General features: G+C 36.3%; 2 long non-coding RNA genes across 2 annotated transcripts; one reads left to right on the forward strand and one right to left on the reverse strand.

The window, feature by feature from the left end:
• Nucleotides 1-267: 267 nt before the first annotated feature.
• LOC143209421 (uncharacterized) lies at nucleotides 268-4,091 on the reverse strand. The gene is made up of 4 exons (XR_013009080.1): nucleotides 3,622-4,091; nucleotides 3,026-3,248; nucleotides 2,650-2,961; nucleotides 268-2,567 (listed from the first exon to the last, which is right to left on the reverse strand). It is a non-coding gene; the product is annotated as an uncharacterized LOC143209421 (long non-coding RNA).
• A 4,742-nt stretch (nucleotides 4,092-8,833) lies between these two features.
• LOC143209427 (uncharacterized) lies at nucleotides 8,834-18,308 on the forward strand. Its single transcript, XR_013009085.1, has 4 exons — nucleotides 8,834-9,325; nucleotides 15,353-16,917; nucleotides 17,748-17,838; nucleotides 17,913-18,308. It is a non-coding gene; the product is annotated as an uncharacterized LOC143209427 (long non-coding RNA).
• The last annotated feature ends 323 nt before the right edge of the window (nucleotides 18,309-18,631 follow it).

The raw sequence follows: 18,631 nt of genomic DNA on the forward strand, positions 1-18,631 counted from the left end.
GCCGCTAGACATTCAAATGTCTGAAAGATGTCTGCGAATGTCTCCGGAAAGTCTCTACAAGGGCTCCGGAAGGTCGTTTGTTACAAAGTTGCCTGTCTTAAAGTGGTCTTGAGAATGACTGTTAGTCGTGTTTCAGGCATTGTAGAGACATGTTCCACGACTCTGTCGGGCATCTTTTAGGCGACTTTCAGAAGTCTCTTGAGCTTGTTAGAGAGACGTATTTATGCGAAAAGGGAGTGGGAGGGAAAAATCAATTTACGATAATAGTTTAAAGTAAACGAACAAATAGTTTATTATAATAATATATGTACTATTTATAAAATAAAAATATATATAAAATAATATATATAAAACATTAAAATTAATATATTAAATTCTAATATATATTAGAAATAAAGTATTAAAATTAAAATACAATATCACGCACTTAAAACATTAAAATTAATATACTTAAATTAAAATATAAAAATTGAAATGAAATATACAGTTGAAACATCAGAATCAGTATACAGGGTGGTCCACGCAACTTGCACACCAATAAATAACTTCCAAAGTATGCGTAAAATAAAATACTACATTCAGAATAAAATATCACGCACTTAAAACATTAGAATTAATATATTAGAAATAAAGTATTAAAATTAAAATACAATATCACGCACTTAAAACATTAAAATTAATACACTTAAATTAAAATATAAAAATTGAAATAAAATATACAGTTGAAACATCAGAATCAGTATACAGGGTGGTCCACGCAACTTGCACACCAATAAATAACTTCCAAAGTATGCGTAAAATAAAATACTACATTCAGAATAAAATATCACGCACTTAAAACATTAGAATTAATATATTAGAAATAAAGTATTAAAATTAAAATACAATATCACGCACTTAAAACATTAAAATTAATACACTTAAATTAAAATATAAAAATTGAATAAAATATACAGTTGAAACATCAGAATCAGTATACAGGGTGGTCCACGCAACTTGCACACCTATAATAACTTCCAAAGTATGCGTTGCACGAAAAAGTTTTGTATACAGAAGTTGCATGGTCTGAAGGGGTACATTATGTAGTGTATTATTTTTTTACAGGTGGACGCGTAAAGGACATGTGAAGGTCAACTTAATTTTTTTAAATGGAATGAGGTATTTTTTAATACATCAATGATGCAGCTGGACCTATGTATGTCGAAAAGTTAATAGTTCAGGAGATATTTCAATTTAAATAACTCTAAAATACCATTACTGTCGTACTACGACGTTACATAAGTAAGTAAACATTAACGTCTTAGTACGACAGTAATGGTATTTTAGAGTTATTTAAATTGAAATATCCCCTGAACTACTAATTTTTCGACATACATAGGTTAGTACTTTTTTATAATGAATGTCCAGCTGCATAATTGATGTATTAAAAAATACCTCATTCCATTTAAAAAAATTAAGTTGACCTTCACATGTCCTTTACGCGTCCATCTACAAAAAAGCTACTAACATCTGATTAATGCTTATTCAGGGGGCCTGTTTCTGGCGCCTCACCCTGTATACTAAAATTAAAAAATATAAAAATTAAAATAAAATATAAAAGTGAAAATAAAATATTACTGATAATGTCTGTGGTTGTAAGGAAAAACGCCGCATGTCACAATTTCAAAAATTCGAGTTTATGCATTCATTGAGCTTTAGACTTTAGAGTATAGGATTTACAGTAGCGGACAAAAGTTTAAGACCGCTCTAAAGAAGACGATAACTTTTTTAATATTGTACTATACGATTTGAACTTTTTTTGGGAAGCTAGAGCAATTAGTTTACTAAAGGATGTGAAAAGAAATTTTTTCAAAAATTGCAATTGATCGGAATCGTTGAAAAAATACTAAAAGTTGATTTTTTAATTATTTTATGTGGGCCTATATTGAAAATTTAAAAAACACGTTTTGTGTAGATCTGTGTCAATCAAACATATCCTGAAAATTTCGTAAAAATCGGTCGACGTTGCAATGAGCTACAAACGTTTAAAGATGGTAGAAATTGCAGATTTTCACGATTTATTGCCGAAAATCTGCAATTTTTACCATCTTTAAACGTTTGTAGCTCATTGCAACGTCGACCGATTTTGACGAAATTTTCAGGATATGTTTAAATAAACAATCAACTTTTAGTATTTTTTCAACAATTCCGATCAATTGCAATTTTTGAAAAAATTTCTTTTCGCGTCCTTTAGTAAACTAATTGCTCTAGTTTCCCAAAAAAGTTCAAATCGTATAGTAAAATATTAAAAAAGTTATCGTCTTCTTTAGAGCGGTCTTACACTTTTGTCCGCTACTGTACATATTTACCAGAAAAAAAGTCATGGAAACACGTTTGGAAGGCTCAGACAACAATGCAATTTAACCAACCTCCTATGTCAAAGTATTAGCGATCGAAAGTGAAAGTATATGTGACATGCGGCGTTCTTCCTGATAACCACAGATATATTGAAATTAAAATCACTTGGTCACACTCGCTTTGTTCATGTTTCTTGCGGCTGCCGTCCACTTTGGCTTTCTCCGCTGCACCTTGAATAAGAATATCTTTGTTTATTAATTTGCACATGAATAATCATTATAATAATAATATTAAAATAAGGGTGATAATTACATATAACAAGGCTGACCGTTCGATAATTTGCAAACGGTTTTTTGCCCTTCCGGCCCAATCAGCTATAGCAGACCGCCATGCCAGCACGTCAGTCATAATGATACCTAGACTTTCCTGGCAAAGTTGTAGCTGTTGTGCCCCCCGTATTGTGCACTTCTGCTGCCTAAAATAAAAAATTGTTATGTAGCATATCACATTCTGTTAATTTAATGAAAATGAAAGATAAACGTCAGCTATTTTAAGTGTATTTATTAAACAAGTCATTGGTCTCTTCGGCCTCCTTTGCTTTTCTTCTAGCCTTCGTGTAGCCATCTAGAAGCATTATATAATTATTATTTTAATTATACATGTATGGTGTGTAACTACTTTAACTTACCAAAGGTACTGTTTTTGAAGATCTTTACAGAAAAGTGCTCCCACGAAGGTTGAGGCAGTTCACATTGTTGGATTGCGTTGCTCAATTTTGATTTGTGTACCGGTGGCCAATAACATTTGTCGCCTTCCAGCCAACTATTTGGCACCGCTTCTACCGTTCCGTCCGCCAAAAATTGGACAACGGTCCATGTATTTGTAGGCATCTCCATTTGTGTGTATATATTCTAAGAATTGAAAAGTATGGTAAAATTTAGAGACTAATTTAAACATATATGTAATTACGACGTAAATATATTTAATTAAAGAATATATTTAGAAAAATAGCAAATAGAATGAAGGAATGGAAATATGACCAATTTTTGTTCATTTTTTGACTTCACACTTATTTACACATTAGGGCAGTAGACTCGTTTCCAGGATTGCAATCAATTGCAATCCCGCACCCTTGCAATCCTGGAAAAAGCAGTCTACCCCCTTACAATACCGAAAGTACTTTCTTTGACTTTCTTGCCAACCCCATAGTAAACTTCGAATATAGCGGAAGGGCATCAGCAAAAAACACTAACGGTAACAAATAACAGCAATGGAAGTACTTACTTTTGTAAATATACACTCGTCGGATAAATTATCACTATTACAATACACTAATACAATTAGACACTTCTCTAAACCTGGTGTCGACCGGTGTCGACCATGTGCGCCGGACCAAAAATAGTAACTTCAACAGCGCCACTCGGGGTGAACTACGAAGACAGAGAAGCAGATATGTTTCTCGCAGGAAAGACACTGACAGAGAATATATGAAACAGCTTGATTTTTTCGATCACGCGGGTAAGCCGCATTTCGCGAAGAAGCAATATTTTTTTATGCTCTTTGTGTTGAAATATTCTCTGCATTATTGCGGGGTCCCGTACAGAGCCCTTTTTTGGATTTGGCTCTTGGAACTTTGTAAACAACAAAAGTGTACATTTTTATGGAAGAACTTTTTTTCTGTACACTTTTTCCAAATGCTCTTTGCGTTGAAATACTCTCTGTATTATTGCGGATTAGCATGCAGAGCTCTTTTTTCGAAAAAGTGCACAGAAAAAAGTTCTTCCTTAGAAGCTGTATCCCCCTACTCCACCCCACTCTTTACCGGCGGCGTAGGAAAAACAACGTCTCCGGAAAATGTCTCTCAGTCGCCAAAAAGATACCCTTTATGGAGACGTTGCATTTACGACTGAAATGAGACAGCTGAAAGACGTTCACCCTCTGCTGTGAAAACAACGTCTCCATAAAGATATCTTTTTGGCGACTAAAAGACGTATCTTTGGGACATAGACGTTCAGACGGGACGACGACATGAAACAGACATCTATGAGACGATGTGTGCTGGTTGGGTATAAAATAATGATTCTTAAAAAATATTCTGTTATGTTATGTAATGACAAAATTCAATCGTTCTTATTAAGATCCTTAGTAGGAAACAGAAAATTAATTTTTTTACTTATTTATCCCATACTTGTAATGCTCGACAGCATTATTGACAGCAATTATTAAAGCAGAGGTAGTAACAAGATAAAAGTATTAACTAATTAAACTAATTTTCGACGGCTCCTATCCATACAATGTTATTTAGAGGCAGTATTTCGCACGAAGATATCTAAAAAAATAATTCTATTTGACTCTATACGAATATTTCTTGCACCATATATGACGCTATTTAAAAAGTGCGTGTAACATTATTTTATTTCATTCTGAACTGAACCACTTCCTGAAACATGATTCATTTATGAGTACATTGTGCGACGAGGCGAAGATCTAGCAGACGAAGTCGAAGTCGAAATCTTAAAAGAATAAGGACTATCCGCGTCTCTTCTTTTCCCGACGCTGTCCTTCTTTGTGTCCGAAACTTGCGTCGCTCATTGCATAAGCAAATATCATCGGAATTATATAATTTTGGTACCATTTTCATAAAAAGAAACAAAATTCACCAAATATGTTAAGGAAAATCCTATAAAAAAGTAATGATAAATAATTAAGCTTTGTTGTTTGATTAGTAGTCTCACACCGATATACCCGACCCGACCCGTATCAATATATATGTTACAATGTTTCACTCCACTCCACGGCGACCGAAGCCCCCGAGCTTCACTTCCCTTTTCTCCGTTCGTCATCATAGAATAGTGTTTCCTGAAAATTGAATGTCTCATATCTGGCCAGACTCGAGTTTTCGACATTTATAGCAAGCTTGCTATAATCTTATCTTATATGTCAAAATTTAGTTTTCTATTTAAAATATTTTGTTGTTAAAACTCATTAATAGTTTTAAATAGTACTTGAATATATTTAAAATGGTTTGGAATATTGGAATATTACAATTTGGAATGAAGGGCCTAGCCGGACGAGGTAGTCCTTCGAAGTATTTAAACAGCCGTTGTGCCATTCAATTTTCGGTCAATTTTCCCCATTTGCTTGCATTAATTTAATCATATAATTGCATTTAATTGAAATTGATATTTGAGATTTTTTCCCGATTTTTTGGTTCAAAATGTTAATTACACAAAGTGAAAAACACGCAAAAATTCGACAAATGCAGGTTTTTTAGAGAAATTGAAAAATAGCATTGTGATCATATTTTTAGACTATCAACATACCAGAACTTTTTTTACGACAGCGCGTATAGTCCAGTCGCCAGGTACTTTTACCTGGAAAGTATTCCCAACTTAATGAAATTTTGACACGTCATTTAGGGGTACTCTGGGGTGTCGAATCTGAGTTTTCAACCTCGAGGACCCTGTGCTAACTTGGGAGAAAAAATCACGATTCTTATTACCTTGTTTTGGTTTTTCGCCTATTACTCAAAAACTGAAAAAAACGACGGCGGGGTCCGATCGGGGATGTTTTTTTTTTATTATTAATATCTATATTGCTATTAAACATAACACCAACAAAAATATAAAAAGGCTTGAATCCACTCGGTTGAAGTAAATAAATTGTGCTATCCTCCCCAGTTAATAGTGAAAATGTAAGGGGTATCCGTAGTATGAAGATTATATATAGATATGTTGAAAAACTAAAGTTATGAGCCAAAAACTTGCAATTGCCTGCTAAATGTCACAATGCGTGGCTCAAAATGTCATTTTGAGAAACATTTCCTAATTTTGAACGCCTGTCTATCGGTGCCTGTTGGGTCAAAAAAAAGATTGACCAGTGTTTGAATAAAATTTAATGCTCTTTCCAAAAATGAAAAACAAAAGTTCTGAGGATCCACAGTTTTTGAGTAATAGGCGAAAAACCAAAACAAGGTAATAAAAATCGTGGTTTTTCCCCCTCCCCAAGTTAGCACAGAGTCCTCGAGGTCGAAAACTGAGATTCGACACCCCAGAGTACCCCTAAATGACGTGTCAAAATTTCATTAAGTTCGGAATACTTTCCAGGTAGACGCCTTTTTTCGACCTGCCGACTGGACTATATGAAAAAACTTGACGACACTGAGGAAAATGAAAAATTTGATAACTCCGAGAAAAATGGAAAACTTAATGTGACTCCGAGAAAAATAAAGAACTTACTGACTCTGAGGAAAATGAAAAATTTAATAACTCTCAGTTAATAAGCAGTCTTCAATGCGTCTTAAAAAAGCAATTAATCATGCAGGGATTGATCAGGTGTTTCTCTCTATATTAAAAAATATTTAAAAATGCTTTGACAAATCTGTTTTGTGGCGTCAGGATACTGCTGTCGATATTCCATCACACAGTTTGTATAGTATACATATATTATTTCTCCTCTTTGTTTCTATATAAAATTTTATTATGATCCTCCATTAGTTTAACGCCCCGTTCAGCGGTATCATTGACCACCTTCAGTCTATGTTTCAGTCAGACTACTTATTATTCATAATAACTTCTTTTTCCGATATTATAACTGTTTTTCTTTTGTAGATTGGAGCGTATTAATGAATTTATTTATATATACATATATAAGGGAGTAGAGAGACTTCCAGGATTGCAAGATATTCATTACTCATTTCTCGATAATACAAACACGGGTTTTTCACTAGTCAAAAAAAAAACGCCAGATAAAACATCGATCTAAGGCGCTATCTGCCTCAAAAGTCCTATTTTTTCGTTTACGAAGCGTAATTTGCATTATTCGGCAGCATGTGTAGCTATGAAAATAGCTATATGCGCAGTTGTATGCTTCCGTATCTCTGTCAGTCATGTATATATGAAAAAACTCTTCAAACAAAAGTTGTAGTATACATATAAGGAGGTGGATATAGTATCAGAGAAAAAAATTTTTTCAAAGTCATTATTTCAAGTTTTCAAGGTCACGGATGTTTTTTCTATCAACAACTGTTTATGCTATATATGGATTCTTAGAGAGAAAAAAGACAAATTCAACGATATATCATAACGTCTATTTATGTCAAGATTTAAAAAATTCAAAATTTTCAAATTTGCTGCGCCTCATTTTCCCATGATCCAATCGGCCCCAAAATTTTTCCAGATTATTTTCTCAACATTTGTTACAATTCTGGTTTCCGGGACCAAAAAATTTCATGGTCGAAAAATAAGGTCCACCCTAATGTACATATACGTAAATTACGAGAAACAGTAAAGAGTGCTTAACGTCGAAGAAGAAAATCCGGGTAACTAAAACTTAATATGTACTACATTCCACGTTATTAGAATAATTGTAGTTTAATTATGATACATTTTATATCAACATTTTTTATTTACACCTGCTAGAAACGCCACTGTCTCGGAAGGAAATGGACATTCGAGAGAAGCAATGAAATTAGAGCATCATCGCGAAAAAAGATGAGTTTGCAATAACCTCAATATTTTATGAAATTCTATTATAATTATAGTTATGACTGTATTTTTTTATTATAGGAAGACAGAAGATCAAATTGTGTGTATAAAATCAATTTATATATATTATACAATTTATTTTATTATTTGTTTGACAACTAATATATCTACAAATTGTTTCATAAACTAAAAAATACTTCCTGCATTTTCGTATTCTCCAATCAGTCCTAATAAATACCATCAACGTGTTCTCATATACCAATTTTTATTAATGCAATTATGACAGTAACGAAACGTTTCTATTTAAAATGAATACATATTTTGAACATAGTTTTAACATTTTTAATTTTTTGGAAGGTTAAAAAATGTAATTAAAAAAGTAATGAAAAATAAAAATTAAAAAAAATCCTCGCTGCACGGGGACTCGAAGGCTAGCTCCAGATTGCGATTCATACGCTCGACGGCTCGACAGTCGAATTTCAGTTTCGTTTCCGTAAGCCGTAAGCCGTAAAGCATGGCAACATGGCAAGTGCTAAAAATAGATTGCGGCTGGCACAAGCAGCGCACACGGATATAGCAAAGGTACGCTGGTGAGTGTAGCGCGCGGGCGCGTTGCTAACACGATACCAATACAGTGTCTTCTGCACCGACGAAATGCCGTCGGTGGCCTCCTGTTTCTCACTCCAGTCAGAATATATCCTAGAGGGCGTAAGAGAACACCGAAAAATTCGAGTCCCGCCAACTCCCGTAAGGCTGGCAGTCTTTAACAGTATCTCGTCGGTGATTACACTACCAGTATATCACTCTACTGTATCCGTAGAGGTACGCTGGTGAGTTGGTGAGTGTAGCGCGCGGGCGCGTTGGAAAACAACGGAGGGGCAATAGTAGGCTATGGTGGGGGTATGGTTTAGTACCACAGTACCACAGCCTTGGCATCAGTGCTTGGATTGGCTAGATCTGGAAGATCCTGGACCAGGATGCTAAACAGAGAGAAAATGAGAATGTTCACGGTTCACGTAGCAAGTAGTGTGGCTGCATCTGCATGTGGCTGCAAGTGGTTGCAACAGGCTGCACTATTACTAACTATTACTTTTCGTTGCTTTTCGTGCACTTCAGTGCACTTTTCGTGTCACATCGTGGTCACATCGTGGCAGTGTTCCTAGACGGGTCACCTTTTCTCGCGCATGCGCGTCCAAAACAGTAACGTATCCCTGATAGCACAGTTTGGAACTGCCAGGGACAGTCCAGAGCGTGGAGTGAATTTGGAGGGCAGTACGGTTCCAGACGCCGCTTATTGGCTGCTCGGAGCAACGGTTGGAGTACATCTAGAAAGAGTGTGGAGTTCATGCCACCTGGGCTTCCAGAAATGCGCATAGATGTAACAAAGTCCGCCGTCCACCGCCGTCACAGCATCTAGAGGGCAGCTTCTTCCGTCCAAATGGAAGGCAGCTCGTGGAGTCTGCGTGGAGCGGCGGATGCCGTTATACAGGGCAGCACCGTCGGTGAGGTTATGTCAGTAATGTTGGTAATGTCGGTGAAATGAATTTCTACATATTGTACAAATATGTAGCAGTCTTCCTTTTTACCGACAATTCCAAATACCGATTCTGAATGAAAACGAAATAATAAACCCGATATAAAAAAATATTAAATTTTATTTATTTCTATTATATCTATATTATTTTTCCTAGACTGCGGATCTTTGTGCAAAATAAAAATTGTCTGCATTGATCGCAAGAGAGATGGAAACTATATGTACAAATTGAATGTTACGTTCTTCCCCCCTCGCCGTAATTTTCTTTACAGTTACATTAAGAGTAAACCTACACATAAATCAATAAACCAGTAATACATTAATTATCCCCTAATACGTACAGTTACGCGAATTAATATTCGGACGATCTAAAGAAGATGATAACTTTTTTAATATTGTACTATACGATTTGAATTTTTTGGGGGAGCTGGAACAATTAGTTTACTGCAGGATGTGAAAAGAAATTTTTTCAAAAAATGCATTTGGTCGGAATTGCAGAGAAAATACTAAAAGTTACATTTTACAACTTTTTCGCGCGGGCCTATATTGAAAATTTAAAAAGTACGTTTTGTAGGCCTGCGGAAATAATGTGCACTGTGAAAGTTTCATCGAAATCGGTTGATGCGGGAAAAAACGACAGGCCTTGAAAGATGTAAGAATTCTTCGATGTAGGCTGAAAATCTGCGATTTTTACCATCTTTAAACGTTTGTAGCTCATTGCAACGTCAACCGATTTTGACGAAATTTTCAAAATATGTTTAGTCGACACAGATCTACAAAGCGTATTTTTCAATTTTTCAATATGGGCCCACATAAAAAAGTTGTAAACTGCAACTCTTAGTATTTTTTCATACAATTCCGATCAATTGCAATTTTTGAAAAAATTTCTTTTCACATCCTGTAGTAAACTAATTGCTGTAGCTCCCCAAAAAAGTTCAAATCGTTTAGTACAATATTAAAAGAGTTCTCGTCTTTTTTAGAACGTCCGAATATTAATTCGAGTAATTGCAGTTCCAGTATAGCCTTTTTCCAGGATTGCAAGGGTGCGGGATTCGCCTCTTCTCATCTCTCGATAATAATACAAACACGGGGTTTCTCACTAGTTAAAAACGCTAGATAAAAGATCGATCTAGGACACTATCTGCCTCAAAAGTCCTATTTTCCGTTTACGAGGCGAAATTTGCATTAGTCGTCACCGTAATTTGCATTATTCGGAAGCATACAAGCTATTTTCATAGCTACATGCTGCCGAATAATGCCAATTACGCCTCGTAAACGAAAAAATAGAACTTTTGAGGCAGATAGTGTCCTAGATCGATCTTTTATCTAGCGTTTTTGACTAGTGAAAAACCCCGTGTTTGTATTATTATCGAGAGATGAGAATAAGAGGCGAATCCCGCACCCTTGCAATCCTGAAAACGAGTCTACTTCCTTTTAATAAACTAAAGCAAGAATTTGAAACCAAGGAGTATGTTCGGTTGCAGGTAGCTACGGTATAAAGTTTAGTACTTTAACGGTATAAAAGGTCCAAATACATCTGGCTACATCGGCTGTGCTTCTTTCGGCTGGCTAAAAATCACTTTGTTGGGAGGTACATCTGGAAGGTCTTTAGCTGAATGTTTTATGACGGCCTCGCCTGTGAATTCGGACTCGCGCTTGTTCCTTCGCGCGGAGGGTTTTACGACGGAACATTAAGTGGCCTGTAGTTCCTTTTTCATTTGGAACAACCTAAGCATTGGAAAAACCGAAAGAATACCGGTATTATTTCGGTTTCGGTAGAAAATTGATTGTGCCGTTATTCGAAGACTTTGAATAAATCCACTATCCACAGTCCAAATTCTATCTTGAGATTAGTCTTTTTTTAATCGGAAGAACGCCACACGAAGCAGCTAGCGTCATTTACATGAAACAATTACGAAAAATAAACAAGGTCTGCAATTAACTTGTTAGTGGTTTCATGCCGATATGTCTGGCTGGCCGACGCGCGTCGGGTTACCTGGCCGTGTTTATTGCACCACTTGGCCACGGCGACCGAAGTCTTCGCCGCCCTGGCAGAAAATTATTCGAAGCTACACCGTTTCGATAGTTTCCAGATGGCTGGAAAACCCCAAGGTTTGGTTGCCACATCTGCGGTCTTGCCGAATCCCAGGGTCCGCTTCAAGCACTAGCTTAAAAGTTCCGTTCACCCCCAAATGGGACTCTCACCAACATGTTCAGTCGCGTTTTTAACACTTTTTAATGGGTTGTTAACATTTTTTTTTCTTATTAGGAATTTATTTTAGTTAGTGATCATATTCATCGATAAAAAAAGATGAGTATACGGTACTATTTATATTGAGTCCTACAAAATATTGCAATTAGAATTACGATTTCAATTATGTCTACTTGTTCTTTGAATACAGTAGAGACTCCCGTATCCGTACCCCCATTATCCGAATACATACCCTAATATAAGGACGTCCTATTGTCCGTATGTTCTGTTATCGCCGCGTCGCTCGCTGTGCCGGGATTCAAATGCGCGCCGCCTCCAGATTCCGACTTTTCGCCTCATGCTTCCGAAACTTCGGCAACGTGAAAATCAAAGGAACGCGTCGGCGTCGATCAGTCGAGCAGGTAGTTCACACAGACAGAGTAGAGGTACGCTTGTGTGTAGCGCGCAAGCAATTGAACAGGCACTCAGACGGGCTGAGTTTTCACGTTACCGAAGTTTCGAAAGCATGAGGCGAAAAGTCAGAATCTGGAGACGGCGCACAGTGTGACCTTTCGTCCAAATCGGAGACAAAATCGAAGAACTTTTGATAGAAATAAGGTAGAGCGATGAAATTTTTTAAAAATTAAAGCTGAAACATTACAGAATATGGGAAAAATAGGGAGATTATGGTAAGAACGTTTTTTAACGTTGAGAAAATTCGTTAAACTTGCACAATTTCGAGAAAATTGTGGTTTTTCCAATACCACGCGCGGAAAATTTTTTTAAAATTTTTGCTATATATCATTTCCCGTAGATTTTTTCACGCCGATTTCAAATCTGGTCTCAAAATTTGTCTACGACCTCAGGATATTGCAAAATCGATTTCTTTAAATTCTACATGTTTAACGAATTTTCTCGGTTAAAAAACGTTCGTACCATAACTTCCCTATTTTTCCCATATTCTGCAAAGTTTCAGCTTTCATTTTAAAAAAATTTCATCGCTCTACCTCATTTCTATCGAAAGTTCTTTGATTTTGAATCGAGTCTGGGCCAAATTTTCCACTGTGCGCCGACGCGACGAAATCTCTCCGTATTTAATCATTGTTTAAACATGTTTAATCAATCATAATGTATTAATATTGGATATCACTGTATTCGGGAAAGTCTACAGAATCTTTTGCCAGAAAGAACAATTCAATATCTTTTATAATAACATCACAATATTTGTTTGAAGTTGAAAAATATGTTTTTTTTTCAAAGCCTTGTTCCTGAAAAACTGTGCGTATAGGAAAAAAATTGAAAACAGATTCGGAATCAGCGCGAAAAACTCTATAAGAAGGACCCTACAGTAATTGGGGAACATAAAAAAAGTTGAAATTTGTTGGACAGTGTAATTCTACTCCATTCAATAAAAATAGATCAGTTAATGAAGCCTCGTTTCATTTAATTCATACATGTTAAGAAAGACACGCTAAAAATATGTGTATAAAGAAATGGAATTTCTAATGTTTCATAAACAGAAATTTTGTACGCAGTTCGCACGGTCTGGGATAGATACGGGCCTGAGCTGCCTCGAGGATAAAGGCCGTTACGGAGAACGAGACGTGCGGCCGGTGAAAGGAGGCGGCCTGAAAAGTCTCATCCGTGCCGACCACTGAGTTGACAATTTCAGAATTTCCAAGAACAGCAAGAAAAGAAATTCGAACCGTTTCACGATATCTAAATTGCTTTCGCTGCTTTATACCAGGGTACGCGACGAAGTAATAAAACGTCGATAAAACTGGGCAATTACTTTGACCGTCGCGAGGGCCAATAAGTCCTGGGTAGTTACCAAAACAACTCTGGATTTTCTGCACGAAATTACCTGAACCTTTTCCCAGAATGTTCATTTGACAAGCAAATTTTCACATAATCATCCATTTCATTTCCAAAGTACAGTACCAGGACCTCGACGAACCGGCTTGATCGAGAGACAAACAGCCCGGACAAATTAAGGCCCGATGGATAATTGAGACCCGAGGGAAACCACGTCTTACCCTGCCATAGTCCGGCCACTCTAGGCGACCGTGATTATCCTTACGGGCACCGTCGCGTCGGTTCTTCCACGCCATAATTAATCCTCCGGCAACCCTCCCTCTCTTCCCAGTTTTCCCCGAAATTCTATACTCTATACAATTGTACTTGCAGCTTGCAGCTATTCCTTCTGACGCGATAACGGTAACGTTAGCGTATCTGCTTTATAATATTTGTCATTGTTGTAATATCCTGCAATTTCTACCATCTTTAACCCTTAGCACTCCAGTGGTGACTCGAAATCACCACTAAAAATTGCTGTCCCATTATGCAAAATATTGTTTACATTGTTAAACATGTTGGTAGCTAATCAATTACTAAACCTTTAATTATTGTATGAGGTATTACAATCAATTTCATATCCATCAAATGAAAAGAATCGTATAGAACGAAATTATTCTACCTAGAACGAGATGTTTCATTTTCGAGTTAAAACAGCTCCGAAATTAAAACAGCTGCAAATGGTTAATTATTATAACTATCTTTTAAATTTTCAATATAGGCCCCACATAAAGAAGTTGTGAAATGCAATATTTAGTACCTATTTTCTCTACAATTCCGGCCAACTGCAATTTCTGGAAAAATATCTTTAGGGTGACGGGTAATTCAGTGTCTATGATGTTTCGCGTGGTTAACAGACAACGATATAGATATTTATTAAAACAATAACACGTAACAATAACAAAACAAAACAAGATGTAGTAATAATAACAATAACGAGAAAACTAGATTATAAACGTTAATGACTATCGAGTACTAACAAAGTACAGAGATATAAATTAACGTAGCGCGGGCAACTCTAGAGCGATGCGTTCTCAACGAGTGCCACAAGCTTTTTTTCCACTGGTAAAAATCCTTTTTGGTGGGAGGATTAGCAACGTGAGAAAGACCGTTAAAATAAGGGGAGGAATTCTCCGTTCCTCAAGAGTAAGGAGAAAGTTTCCTTCCCCAAAACAATTCAAAGTCGTCGCTGCCAAGGACATTGCAACGGTTGAGTCAGGGTTCTGGTAATCGTCACTTTTACGACCGAACCCTCAACGCAACCGTCCACAGCGCGCACTTGAGAAGGATGAAATTTCCGCGTCCGGAAAGTCCCTCTTTCCAACGCGCCATGTCCACTACATATCTTTTCACATCGTGCAGTAAACTAATTTCTCCAACTTCTCACGAAAAGTCCAAATCCATATAGTCCAACATTAAAAAAGTTACAGTTACTCGAATTAATACAACCCCTGGCAGAAAGTTTCCGATCCGGAGGCATTGATACGGATTTTACAGAAAACTATTACTTTATGGAGTTGAAACTGATGGGAAATTAAAAGGGGCTTATTAAAGAATGAAGAACAACAAATTAACATAAGCTTCCATTTATTATAACAAAGAAACGAGAAAATAAACAAAATGTTACACGGGAAAAAGTTAATAGACCCATTAATAGATCTGCTGGAAGAAAGTTTCCCATTTGATTTACAGTCTCCGCAACACCAAATTTCTTCAACAATTACTGTTGGATGATTCTTATAGAGTTTTTTGCGCTGATTCCGAATTTGCCCTTAATTTTTCTCCTAGATACAAATTTCGGATCACGAATAATAGATACAAAATTTGTAATTAGTTACTCGAAGATATAGATACACAGGGGACCACCTGTAGCGGTATTTTCGAATACCTCGAAACCATTCTGCACTTCGCAATCATAACTTAAATTGTGTTTCTTTTTTTCAATTACAGAAAGTGGACAGCGAAAGTCGACAGCGCGAACTGCATCAATTCTTTAAGTTGAAAATAAATGTAGACAATTAAAAAATGTTTTTGGTTAAACTTTTCATTAAAACTCGAAGCAATAAGTATTTACCGAACAAAACGATTATAGATGCGGGATTCGATTCGGGGCCAGAAGATTCCCAGCCGTATATATGTACTTGTTTTGTTAACGGCTACCCAACCTCTAAAAAATTATAAAAAAATTAAGAACGGTTGCTTCAATAATATCCAAGTACTGAATTCTTATAAAACTGGAGTCTCTAACACTTCAATACAAAACATGCATTTTCTTGGAATTTTTGGAGGTTTTCAATTTTTTAAAACATGTTTCCGTAATCCGAAAAATCTGAAAAAATACACATTAATAATCAGGATGAGACACAACTAACGTAACAATATAAATGTGGTCAACTGAAGACTTTGATGTATGTATATACATAAAATCGGCAATTTTATGTTTTCCGATTTGTTTAAAAATCGATTTTGCAACCAAAAATTTTGAAAAAAATCTCAGTAGTGTATGCTATTCGGTAGAATATTCATGAATTTTTTCATAATTTTCTGTTGAACATGACGTGACTAAAAACAAATTTGGTTGGATACTTCTGACCATCTTTTCCGGCTATACCTTAAGAATCAACGAAAACATTATTTAAAAAATACAAAATATATTTCTTTTTACATCGTTAAAACCGATTTTTTAATAAAAATTAGGCCTAATTTCTCTTCGATATCTCTTTTAGATCAAAAGTTATAGCAAAATGTGCGTCGCGCCGCGTGCTGTGCCCGAGATTCAAATGCGCGCCGTCTCCAGATTCCGACTTTTCGCCTCATGCTTCCGAAACTTCGGCAACGTGAAAATCGAAGGAACGCGTCGCCGACGCGTTCGGTCGAGCAGGTAGTCACACGGACATGGTAGAGGTACGTTTGTTGTGTAGCGCGCGTGCAATCGAACATGCACCAACACGGTCAAGCGCGGTCGACACCGCTCACGGATACGACGATACGTCAGGGAAGGGGAAACTGCCGTTCAGTTTTCAGCAGTTTTCAGTTATTCTCTCAACTCTCAACAGTTCGCAAGTTCTCGTTCGCTTAGCTCGGTCGTAATATCTGTGGTTGTCAGGAGGACGCCGCCGCATGTCACATTGTACTTTCACTTTCGAGATATTGTCGTTTAAAGTTTTGATCACTAATGCTTTGACAAGGACATTGGTTAAATTGTATTATTTTTTCGAGCCTTTTGAATTGATTTTCGTGACGTTTTTTCTGGTAAATACCTAATCCTACACTATAAAGTTCAATAAATGCATAAACTGAAATTTTTTGAAATTGTGACATGCAGCGTTTTTCTTGACACAATCACAGATATATTTACATAGCTTCGCTCTGTGGTTACACGTTACATTCGCAGGTGCGGTCTGCGTTGCGGCATTTGACTATTTGACTATTTATTAGATTGACTTGCTTGGATTATGTGATTACGTGGATTACTTGGATTACGTGCACTACGTGGAAGGAAGGAAGAACGGAAGGTATTTGTACATATTTATATTGGTTAATCGGTTTCATTTTGCTCAAATGTCTCCCAGAATCTTCGCGTGAAAAAGCGTGAGAACGCTTGTCGGCACACCACGCGACAGTGCCATTTGCCATCACGTATGAGGTGCTACGGGGCGAGTATGTTCACTTCAATGTAGAGTCCAAAATAGTAAATTGTTTGTTTCTTTATCACTTTATCACTCTCTTTTCATTATCATTATTATCATTTATCACTTTAAACAAATCCAACACAATTCAGCTTTGGCCCATTCAGATTAGAATTAGCTTAGCAATATTCTAAATCGGCAAAATGATGGCTTAAACCAATTCAGTAAGGCAAGTATTAGGTTGACCCAAAAGTTTCTTCCGCATTGTGTTCCTTTAATGTAGCTAAATAAATACAAACAATACGATAATGTTTATGTTAATATTTTAGTACTTCTTAATATGAATTTGCATTATGTGCATGCATCGAAAAACAACTTTTGGGACAACCTAATATTTATTTAGCAATATTAAAGAAAGGCATTGCGGAAGGAACTTTTGGGACAACCTAATATTTAATCTTCTTCACTTGCTTCTCATCATCGAATTTTTTTATTTCTGGTAGTACATTCTTTTGTTTGTAGTTCAACTTTAATCGATTTTTTATAAATATCATTGCAATGTTTGAATCAGTTAGGTATATTAGTTGATGAAAAACGTCAGAAGACCTTTTGTAATTGTAGCACCAGAAATTAGAAAATTCGTTGAGATGAGCAATAAGCGAAGAAGATTAAATACTCACCTTTACTCACTGTGTAATTAAAAATCTAATTTACAGAACGGAGGATAAATATAATGTGCTATCCAGGGAAGGAGGAGAAGGAAGCTGCGGCAACCGGGGAAGAGGAAGACCTCTAATTTTTCACGTGGTACGTATATCTAATTATGCCATTCAACACACATGCATATATTGTACATTACTGATTTTCTTTGTATTTTTTAGGTATCCCACCTATGCCAGAACGTGCTACGGGCCACAAGTTTTGGGAAGCAGAGGCAACAACGTGTAATAATCACAATATACAGGGTGTTCCGTTTAAATACGAACACCTAAATATCTCTTCAGGTTATTGTGATGCAAAAAATATTTGTTACGTAATGTGCATGGTGTCAATGGACCAAATATCTGGCACACCGTGCACATTACGGAACAAATATTTTTTGCATCACAATAACCTGAAGAGATATTTAGGTGTTCGTCCAATAATAAAGCATAGTAATAATAAAAAATTATAATATTTATTATATATATATTCCTTGTGTCATTGTCCATGTGTCTTTACCAACTCCCTGCGGTGTATTAAAAAATAAGAAAAAGTAAATTTTCTTGTCCCTTGTACGACACTTTGTCTTTTTTTGCATGTTGACATTTTAATCTTAGCTTCCATCTCTTGCAATCGATGCAGAGAATTTTTATTTTGCACAGATTTTTTTTTCGTTTTCTCTCCTTGCATGTGACTGAATATTCATTCAAAAATCAGTATTGTCGGTAAAAAGGGAAACTGCTACATATTTGTACAATAGAAATCTACTTTATCGACATCTGTCACATTAGTGCGATCTGCCCTTACCGACGGCGCTGCCCTGTATAACGGCATTCGCCGCATTAATCAGTGCGACCGTGCTGCCATCTTGCGGGGAAGCGGAATCCAGGATAGAGTG

Source organism: Lasioglossum baleicum, chromosome 6 (assembly GCF_051020765.1).
Source record: "Lasioglossum baleicum chromosome 6, iyLasBale1, whole genome shotgun sequence".
Classification (NCBI taxonomy): Eukaryota; Metazoa; Arthropoda; class Insecta; order Hymenoptera; family Halictidae; genus Lasioglossum; species Lasioglossum baleicum.